Source organism: Aythya marila, assembly GCF_965140915.1.
Source record: "Aythya marila genome assembly, chromosome: 11".
NCBI classification, from domain to species: Eukaryota; Metazoa; Chordata; class Aves; order Anseriformes; family Anatidae; genus Aythya; species Aythya marila.
The window spans coordinates 17,682,547-17,693,514 of record NC_139052.1 but is presented as its reverse complement, the minus strand read 5'-3'; positions in this window follow the sequence as shown (position 1 = coordinate 17,693,514).

Genomic DNA, 10,968 nt, shown 5'->3' with positions numbered 1-10,968 from the left:
AAATAGAGAGGTCCACAACTGGCGTATGTCTGTGATGACTGTGGCCCAAGCGTATTTCTTTTTTAACTTTTCCATCCTTCTGTCTTCTATAATCAAAAATAAGTTAAGTGCTTTGCAATCTGTGGAATGTGTTTTTTCACATGACCACCATCTGGGCTGCTATTCCTCTGGCCTTTTGTACCTCTCTTTGTTGTTTGGGTTACTGATAGTTGTCTGTCTGGTGGTGTTTGATTTTAGCTTTCTCCCCGGACTCCTCAACAAGTTTCACCTAGAAACTTTCCCTAATTTTATCTTTGAGGCTTACACTTCTCTTGGCCTTAACAAACATATCTGAATTTGACAGTTTATTCCTGTCAATACACTGTGCTTCACTTTTAACAAGTGAGTGTTTGTCTACAGGAGGAGATATCAGTCAGGAATAACTCTGGATTATCACTCTGTGGAAGCTCACATTTGGGGTCCATTGCCCTTTGAAAATGGATGCAGATTATTTGTGCTGTTATTCCAGAATCTGTGTCTTGTCAGGGAGTCTTCAGGCATCCTTTAATTTTTCTCCCTCCTATGTGAACTCTGTGTCTTGTGTATAACAAGCCTTGATTTCAGCTGTCATCGAACCTACTTTCTTTCAGATGAGATTTTTTCTTGGTGCAGTGGTACTCAAGGTGTTCTGGAGATAGGTCTGTCAGACCGGGGGTGAGTTAAATGCTCACTGAAATTAATGGAAACCACTTCAGTGACTCCAAGGACTATTGGGCCAGTCCCTGAGAACACTGAACCGAACAAAATCCAGATATATTCCAGGCTGCCACTTCCTTAACCCCTTTATCGCATTCTTCCATCCCTGTATGTTATCAGAGTATCTTTTTTTCTTTTTATTTCTTTTCTGACTAGTGGGTTCTTTTTCTGTCTTTTACGACTCTGAAATGAGAACAGGTAATTTTGAACACAGAGTCACTCTCTCACGCCTAACCTACAATATTGCTTTCTTTCCCCCAGCCGAGGACAGGGAGTTCTGAGGCTTCCTGCAGGCCTTGGTTTGGTGTGTGTCAGTGTGATGTGCTGCTCCACTTGGCTTGCTCTGCTCATGGGTAATTTAATAAGTGATAATCATGGCCTGCAAGGAATGCCAGCCCTGTTGTTCACACTGTTCCGGTTCATGTCTTCATTTCGTCTGGAAAAGCACTGTGCCTTCACTAGTGGACTTTGTAGCCTCCCCTGCCGAAAATAGGCACTTGTCTTTTCAACTCTTTTGTGTAGGTGAATGAATGACATCTTCCGATGCTTTTAAATTGAGTATTTTATTTTATTTATTAAATCTTAGGCAATATTCTCTTAGTCCCATGGGGGAAGGCAAAGGCTTTCTCAAAGACTGGTTTTGTTTTGTGGATGGTGAAGTCCTGCCCATGAAATACAGGAGCATGTGGGAATGTAGAGTGCTCTGAGCTGTGCTTATAGATGGGCATACAAAAGAGAGAGAAAAGGAAATAAGCAAAAATACAGAGGAATTGGAAATACCAGTGAAGTGTCTGTAAAACAATGACTTCAATCCAGTGGTGAAAATCTGCCTATCTCAGTCCTCAGTCCATGTCAAAGCACTTACGTTAAGTTTTAGTACAGGGAAAACTGCAGTTGTGAGGTTACCTGATCACAGTAACAGCTCGTCCAGCCTGCTGCGTTTATGGAAGATGTGAATATCGTCAGATTGAAGCCATGGGGGAGAGGTGAAGTCTTCCAAAAACAACTGAAGGTCTTGTGCTAGACCTACACCCCTGGAATATGGGGGGGTTCTTCAGGTGCCTGAACTGGCAGTGAACCGAGGTGGTCTATCAAAATGATTTTCTGGTCACTCAGTAAGACCTGACTGAGCTTTGCTTATGCTACATAATTCTACGTTATGCTTATAACCCTACTGAAAAGATCTGGAGGTTTGTCTCCAAAGCATTTTTGACCCTTCACTATAGATGTCCACAATGCATGGTTACTGCGGGCAATGGTGGATAAGCAAAAACATTCAGAACTATTTTTTTTTTCTTCTAATCTGAAGTAGAGCCCCCAGCCCAAAGGAAACTGTGGGGAAAAGAGAATATCTCACTGCGCGGACGACTGTCAGAAGTTGAAGTGTACAAACGATCCCTTCCAGCATTTGTCGCAGCGCGGTGATGCATTTGCCTTCACGCCTTGGTTGCCTTGGTTTGAATGTGCCAGGTGCTCCTCTGGACCCGAGGGGAAGCAGTGTTATGAGGTGCCAGGAGCCTGTCCCCTCCTGGCGGGGTGCTAGAGCTCCTGGGTCCCAGACAGGGGCTGGAAGGTGCAGAAGTAGCCATCAGAGCCTGCTGCTGGTCCAGCATCCCGTCACACAGCAGGCCTGCTCAGCTGCTCCCAGCCTCCTGGGCTCTGTAGCAAATGGATTCCAACCTCTCTTCACTCAGCTCTCCCTCTTTTCCCTTGTTGGGGTTTAAAAATATCCATTTAAAGCTTCAGTATGGGTTAGCAAGAGCAGCAGCCTGCTCTGATGAGTGGGATGACACGGGAAGGACCGAGGCCTTCAGGCTTGTGGGTGCTGCCTGGAGGAGGGCTGAAACCAGCAGCGCCCAGGACAGGCAGAAGGCACCAACAGCCTCGCTGCCCCTTTCAAGCTGTGTGCACGGACAGAAATGAGGTGAAAGCAGCAGCGAAGCAGGCTCACCGTGTGGGTAGTGCTCTCTGGGCTAACCCCTTGCCAAAGAACTGAAGGGGAGAGCCGGGAGCACGCCGCTTGTGGCGACACTAGAGGTCACTCTGGGACCAAGGATGGAGGCTGGCTGCCATTGGGGCCTGGCGAAGGTCAGCGGCTGCTAATCCGGAGAAATTGCTGAACTACAAGCGAAATTTGTACCTAATTATGAACCGCTTTGATGCGGCATTGCTCCTATCCTAACTTGAGTGGCAATTTCCTAAAGGGAAAAAAACACACACACACAAAAAAACACCACACAAAACCCGCAGCCTTAAGTGGTGTGTCCCTAAGTGTTCCCAGAGCAAGGCCGGTGTTTTCGGCACAAGCTCAGGACATCTCTGCATGTTCTGCTCTGGGCAGCATCCCCCAGGGCGGCTGACTTGGCTCTACCTGCCTCCTGACTCCCCTCAGCACAGCTCTCAGCTCCTTATCGGCATGGGCAGGGATTCATTTACGTGATGCTGCCTAGCAAGCCTAGGGGAAGGACGGATTTAATGCAGCCACGAGACAGCTGTGTGCTAAACTCACTGGCTGTGGAACCTATATCGAAAGGATTTAATTTTATTCCCTAATAATCCCTTTTCTCTCAAACAGGTCAGACCAGAGAAGCTGCTGCTACTGCTGCAGCTTTCAGCATCGTTGGCGCTGCTGTTATGGGTTCCAGGGCTGGTCAGTCGTGCAAGACATCTGCCTCATCCTGGTGAAAAGTTTTCCCTTTAATGTTATTTTATTGAGCTCATTTACTTTGGCTGCTCAAAAAAAAAACAAAAAAGGTATGTTGATTTTCGGTTCCCTGAAGCACCTTTGTAGAAGTTAATCTGAGTAAAAGATTTCAGTGATTTCTCCCCCTGCCCCTGAAGAGACAAACTGGTAGTTTTGAGTCAGCTGAATTTACTTGGAAGATGGTTAGCAATTAATTCTGGATGAAAAAAAAAAAAAAAAAGAATAAGAAAAATAGTTAAAAAAAATCATTTTAATATTTTCTTTCCTTTTATTTTTTTCATTGCAAAATGTGCCCAATAATAAAGCATGTTCTCACCCTTCCCCCAGTCTCCCAAAGGACGGAAGGTGATGCGCCTGATATGAGGCTGAACAAAACATTTTAGTTGACCTAAAGCATTTTTGCTAAGTTTATTTTTTCACTTTGGCCATAAAAGGCAAAGCCAGTTATTTGCACAGCTTTATTTGTAAGCCTTTTCCTAGCTCCTGTGGAGGCCAGGTGCCTGCTGGCAGGGGAGGGAATATGCCCGGCGTCCCTTTTTCTCCATGGAACATACCATTAATGACCCACTTTTGCTGGAGGTTTCTAATGCTCTCACAAGGGTTTTGTGGCATGAGGAGGCTTTGCACTTCCCCCATTAGGGCAGGTACCTGGTCGTGGCTGGATTCCATAGCAGTGCAAACATCTCACAAATCTAGCCAGAAATAATTGGGATAACAGGGACTCCTTAGTCTTCGTTCACTCGAGGGTCACGGGACGTCAGATTTGACTTTGTTATTGAAGTCAGCTAATGTACTGGAAATGCCTTCATTTTCTCCCTCTGGAGGCATAGGTTCAAATCTGCCATAAATTACAAGTGACACAGGTTCAGTAGTCTTAATTAAATCCCGTGAGGTTATTTTTTGTGTGTCAACACTCCCCTTCTCCTCCCTTCTGCACCACTCGGAGCAGCCGAAGGGCAGGGAGGACTCCAGGTAGGTGCAAGTTCTCCGTGCAGCACAGAGCTGCGGGAATCAGCTTGGGGCTGGGATACAGCCAGGCTCTGGCTGTCCTGGTATCAGTCTGCCATTGAACTTGTAATGTAGTGTATATTCTTCGTACATTTAAAGCATTCAATTCTGTACAAGATCGTTATTCCTTGTAGGGAGATAACCGACTATAGAGGATTTCTGTTATCTACAGCATCTCTCCAGCCTGGAATTCATTGATTTCTGATCTACCGTCTAAAGGTGCAGAATAGGGGTGATCAATGCTACAGTGCTGATGTGAATAAAGCATGCCCCCTAATCTGCATTATCAACGGCCCACTTCCTGATATCCTGAGCTGACCTGGTCATGACTGTCTCTTGCACAGATAAATACGCTGGCTGTTGCTAACGTGGCTTGAAAGCCTTTAAAATAGGAACGAATCAGATTCCGCTGAGCTCTCCCAGGGAGTGGCTAGGCTGATTCAAACCCCCCTTTAAGCTAATGCTTTTGTAAAGGCAATATGCACTGCTAGCATCTCTCTCAGCCTGGATTTAAATTAAAAGCTTTAATTGGTCTCCTGATTTTCCTAGCAGTTTTTATTAAAAAGAAAAAAAAAATAGGGAAAAAAAAAGAGCCCCCAAACATGCCACTTAGAGAAGAACTGTTTAGAGAGCAGGTTTTTATTTAATAAACAGTGATCAATTGAATTGATTAACCATGAACACATTACAGCAGGGTTTGTTGTTGCTGCTGCTGATAATTGCAGTTCATGTGCATGAGAATATTAAATGGCTGTTTGCAGGATCATTTTCATGCTCTTTTCATTTAACAGAATGGAGAAAACAACAACTGTTGACAGTGATTTTGGTTAGGACTTGAGTGCTGCAGACTGTGCCCTCAGGATGCCTGTGCAATAACTCTATCAATTGTGGCCATTTACTCTGCACTTCCAGACATTTCTGCAAACCTTGCAGCTGTTTTTTTACTAATTCGCTTGGTAATTAGATCTTATCATGCTGGCTCCATGGCTTTACATAAACTGTAAGCATTTGGAGCTGCCATATAAGACATTTTAGAGTTGTCTGTGTTGGTTTGCACTGCTCTGCAAAGACCGAGGTGCTCTCAAAAAGCAGTAGAAATAGGGAAGCAGTTGTGACATGAATTCCTGCAGATTTATGAAGATTTCTGTAAAGGAAAGGGCTTTCTTCACTTAAATTAACCACTGGAAGCCAAGCAGCATTGATGGGTTTCATTCTGATGGATGCTGAGCATAAACTGGGAGCTCTGATTGTGCCCTCACCTTCACCCTCCAATATGCATCTCTGTCTCCGACAGGAGCTGAGGGCTTCAGTAGAAGTATTTTATTGTTTTAGGTATCTCATTGATGTTGAGGAGAGCAATACCACAATCCTGTGAGCTCAGGGTCAGGAGTAGGTATCGACCATGCCCAAACGTATGGATGAAAAGACAGTGAGCCCTTTTGTGGCAGCGAGTCACCTTGAAATGGCTTCATGCAGTGGTACGAGTAGCACAACTCGGGAATTTTGGATCTAGGTGCCAGTACGGGTGGGATCCAGGTGCTAGTACTGGTGAAATGGTCTTAGTTAGGCAGATCTCAAAGGAGAAAGCGCTCTGCCACAGGTGGGCCTGGTTCAGACATTGCAGTGTCTGATGATCTTTCCACAGCAAAACCAAAAGATAAGTCACTCCTGTGAAGCAGTTTGCAGGGATACAGTTTTGTTTCATGGCTAAAGACACCAGGGTCTCTGAAAATCTTTTCCAGTGCCACTTCTCAAGTGTGGCAGGGACAGAGTTTCTCTATGGGTATGTCTCTGCTGCCCAGTGGGTACAGGCACACCAAAGCTCAGCACAGCAGAGATGGGCAGAAATACCTCAGGCACGAGATACAAGCCATCTCAGAGCCTAATGCAATATTCCCCATGTTAAGAAATTCTGCTCTGGACTGGACTAACATGGCTAAACAGTGGTAAATCTCATGGTGGTCTTCTGAGCCCCGTGAGCTTCCTGACATAACCATTTTCTAGCATTGGCCCCCAGCACTCAGCTCGTGGTGCAGCACTGGGCACCTGCAGGCCAGAGGAGGGACACACGTGCCCCTGGTGACTGAGTGCTAGCTATGAATTCAGACACTTCATTTTCAGATCCTGAATTTGTTCTGTCAGTTCTATGCTGTGCCAGGGAAGGGCAGAATACAGTTTATTTTCAGGATTACTGTTTGCTGTCTGTAGATTACTTAAGTCACTGTATGGTTTTCTGTTTTGTACTCGGCATAATTTGCACTTCCCCTGGGAGTATAAGCTAAGCTGTGTGTGCTGCAGAAAGGTGGCTTTGCTGCTAGGAATGGAGAGATGTAGCCTGTAACCTCAGCAAAGGTCCCATAAATGACAACACTGCAAGGTTTGGAGGCCTGGAGTTCCATCTAGTTATTGATGAAACTCAACTAACAGGACCCAGAAGAGAGTTTGACCGTAGTAGATGTCAGAGTAACACATAACTCTTGAGCTTTTTGTGTGTAAATAAATTATTACAAAGTTTTGCAAGAAAATCTCACAAAAGATGCAAAGATATTATGGGAAGAGGCAACATTTCCAGATGGACTTTGGTGGTTTTATCTGTCAGGTGATGCTGGCAGATGTCATCGTAAAGGTACTTGTGCTGCTTGTAAAGGCTGTCGTGGTACTACGATAGCTGTGAGGGTCTGAAGAAGTATGTGAGGAAACATCTATAGGGAGAAGGAATAACTTTTATTAGATAACTGATACGTTGGGAAGAAATATAAACTTTTGGGTTCATAAGTCCTGCTTTCTGGAAAATTTCTGTAGTTCTTGAAAGTCACAACTCAAGGGATATACAGGTCAGAATTCACCTTTGATAGTGCACTGAGACTTTCAGAAGGATACCATGGCTGCGTGTGTTTTGTGAAGCAGAGCTCCTGTACCCTGCGGTGCTCACATCAGGACTTTGGCTGAGCTGAGCTCCGAGGACTGAGACCTGTCTGGCACCCAGAGAGAGAGCACCTTCAGGACCTCTAGGGCCAATCCTTTCAGGGGAACTTTTGCCCTAATTCCCTGCTCACCATGAGGGTTACTAATCAAACTGGCAGGGGTCATTCCATTGGAAGAATCAGGGAAGTCTGGGCGATCTTTATTCCTCCAGCACTTCAAAAAAGTTGCTATGGCTTGTTTTGTGCTGTATTGTCATCTCAATGAATATCATTACTATATTTTAGTTTGTGCTTGTGCCAAAAATGATATTATGGGCCTTAGGGTGAATTAATTGAGTTTACAATATAACATGTAATAATTTCAGAAAGAAAAGGACAAATCTGGCCCAAGTGAATATGCTCTGTGTCCATTTGTATTACAGGCCCTGGTGCTTGCCAGCAGCTGATCCACTAATGCATGCCCTAGGAATTTCGGTGTGCCCAGTAGATATACGTTTAGTATCACATGAAGACTCTCAGGCCCAGTAGAAATCTAAAAGCCTTTGCCACCTTAGATAAATGCAATAACTGGAAGAAAGAATGTGTGTATAGATAGATCTGGCTGTATCGGGCATTTGAAACTTCTTTCAGTAATACACCCTTGGGAAAAGTTCAGCTTCAGCATCAAGCTTTGATCCAAATATATAAGAACTTCAGAAAAGTTTAGTTTGAAATCTTTAAAATACCTGACAGAAAAATCCTCCAACCCAGTAAGGGCTGATGTGCTGATAAATTTCAGTGATGGTGTGAAACAGGCACTGCAGGTAGATGGATCTCTGGACAACTGAAGGGTGACAGCAGCATATGCCATTGGGATTTTCACAATAGCAGCAATAATAACAACAACAATCTCAGGTTTTTAAATTCAAATATGTGGGTTCAGACATCTGGGGTGTATGTGCACTGCAGAACACAGAGATAGCTACCCCAGCTCTGGACAAAAGAGGTTGAAAGCTGGACGTAGTATGCTCAGATCTGCACAATTTAATTACATGAGGAAGCGAGCGCTTTAATTCAGAGATAATGCTGTGCTAATACGGGACAGGGCTGCTTCCTTGTGAGTGCTGCACGGCGCCCTGTGAGATGTAGATATCCTGGGTCATTGGAAGTGACCTGGGACACGTGTATGCATCAGGTCATGTCCTGTGGATGCCGTCCTCGGGTCCCAGCCTGGCACTTTAATCAGCCGTGCCCACGTCTCCCCCTGGCTGCACGGTACGGGCTCTGGCTGGGGTGGGGGCTCTCGTTCCTATTATGTGGGAGCATGCAGAGAGAGAATTTACTCCTCAGGTTCTGAAAGCTCTGTGTGAACTTCAATATGACGGTGCCAATTTTAATCAAAGAAATGTGCTGCGGATGTCACCTGCATTTTTATCCGGTTCTCTTTGACAGAAATAGAATTTAGTGTTCTGCCAGAGATAGAAAGGGCAGAAAAACTCACTCCGAGATTCATTTTGCTTGCTGTTATTCTACTGCCATAATTACCTCTAAACACAATTACGGGCAAGACAAATGACATTTTTAGCTTTGGTCTTTAAAGACAAGAGTTAATTTCAGGCTTTGACCAGAACTATGTTAATTAGCCCCTACTCACTCTCTTTGTATGGAAGTACATCACCCAGGACTTAGCATAGGTTGCCTTTCCTGTATCTTTGAGTAATGAAAGGACACGGCATGGCAACCAAATCAAGGGTTGCTGCATTAACAAGGCCACTTTTCTGCCCATTTATCATCTATTAAAGGTGCACTAGTTTGTAAAGTAACACCACCTTCAGCGGGGCCGCCAAGAACGGCTCCTCATTTATTTTCTGCATGGTTTAAGTTGGAGTTAGACCCACCTTGTAGCTCAGAGGTGACAGCCAGTAAGAAAAAGTACACTAATTGAGACATCTCAAGGGAGAAATAGAAGAAAACTGAAAAGGTAATTAGAATGAGAGGGTTTCAAGCTGGGTAAGTAAAATCGAATGGAGGTGCATATTAGGGGCTGTTACAGATGGGAAAGAAAGTACTTGGAGAATAAAAAAAAAAAAAGAGAAGTGAATATTAGAGAACAGAGCACCCTTTTCACGCTTGAAAAATAGAGGAGAGAGATAAAAAATAATGTAACAGTGGAGATACAGGCTGGGAAAAAAAAAAAAAAAAAAAAAAAAAAAGCTCCAGAAATATGAAGGACATATTTAAATGTAAGAGGGAAAGAATGGGGAAAAATAATAGAGCAGATCAATTACTAGAGCTGTAGCCTAGGAAGGAGAAACTGTCAAACGAATATTTCTGGAACTGTGGAAAAGTCTCCTTCCTTTGTGGGGGCTGCAGTGTGTTTGCGCTGTGTGGGAGGGGTTTCTTTTGGGGGCTAATGCAATATTTGAATTTGCTGCAGTGTCTAATGGAGACAAATAGCCCAAAGGGAGAGCTGGGGCTCACCTGGGCAGGAGTGGATTAATTATACTTCATTTGGCATAGCTGTTAGCTAATACCAGACTTTTTTTCTAGTGGTTGAAGTTTTAGCCCCTCTCTTATGCTTTAATTTCAATAGTTGGGGACATGCTGAGGTCCAACCTTTCCCATTTTAAACCTTCTCTTAGCTGGCAGGAAAGAATCACAAGGGCTACCCCGAAGCCATTTCCATCTCACCCCCAGGGAAGCTGATGTTGGACTCCATTCCCTCAGGCAGATGTACACCCAGATCAAAGCAGGCAGATGCCTGAGGAGAAACACACTTTTCTGGTTTCAAGTGGGAAATGGCGATTGCTTTCTGTTGTGGCCACAGCTGAATGGGCAGCATTTCCCCTTTTGGCCCTTCTTGGAGGCAGGAGGCTGGAAGTGAAGACCATCGGTGGTGCAGATGGGACGTGGTGTCCTCTGGGTGCAAGGCTGGAAGGTGGGACCCCAGAGCTGTGACAGGTGAGGTGTTAACCCAAAAACAGTGACAACCCAAATAGTGGGGAGAACCAAAGCCAAAGGACCAAAATATCTCTGTATCAGAGGGCAGTGCTGCACAGAGGTCCTGAGCTAGCTCTAAGCAAGTAAATTGTGCTTGCACCCTCAAGTGAATGGTTCGGGGGAAATCAGTAGGAGTTACGTGTCTGGAAGTCGTTGTGGGATTGGACCAGCAGTATTTGTTCTCATTAGAAGTTGTTTGTGCAATGTAATGTACAACATACGATATATGTAACGCTGCAGTAACTAAGTTATATCCTTGAAATTAATATTCGCTTACCATGGAAATGGAAGTTCCTGATCCAAGTGCAGTATTTGTAGCTTTAATTGTTAGTCTCACTAGAGCATTTTTCCTATTCACTTATTAGATTTTTGTTTTAATAAGCATCACTGATAAAATAGTCAGAAAAGGGTTTGCTGTTTCATAAAAATTGTACCAGCTCCTGGTTAAACACCTTTGCAGCCGTTAATAACACATTACCATTCTTTAGCCACTGAAATTTTTGAGCACTGGATCAAAGCCTATTTTTGTGTTTCCCTTTTATTTATTTATTTACTTATTTATATTTAGGAAAAGTTGCCGTGAAACTGGAAACTATAAACATTTTAATTACATTTCAT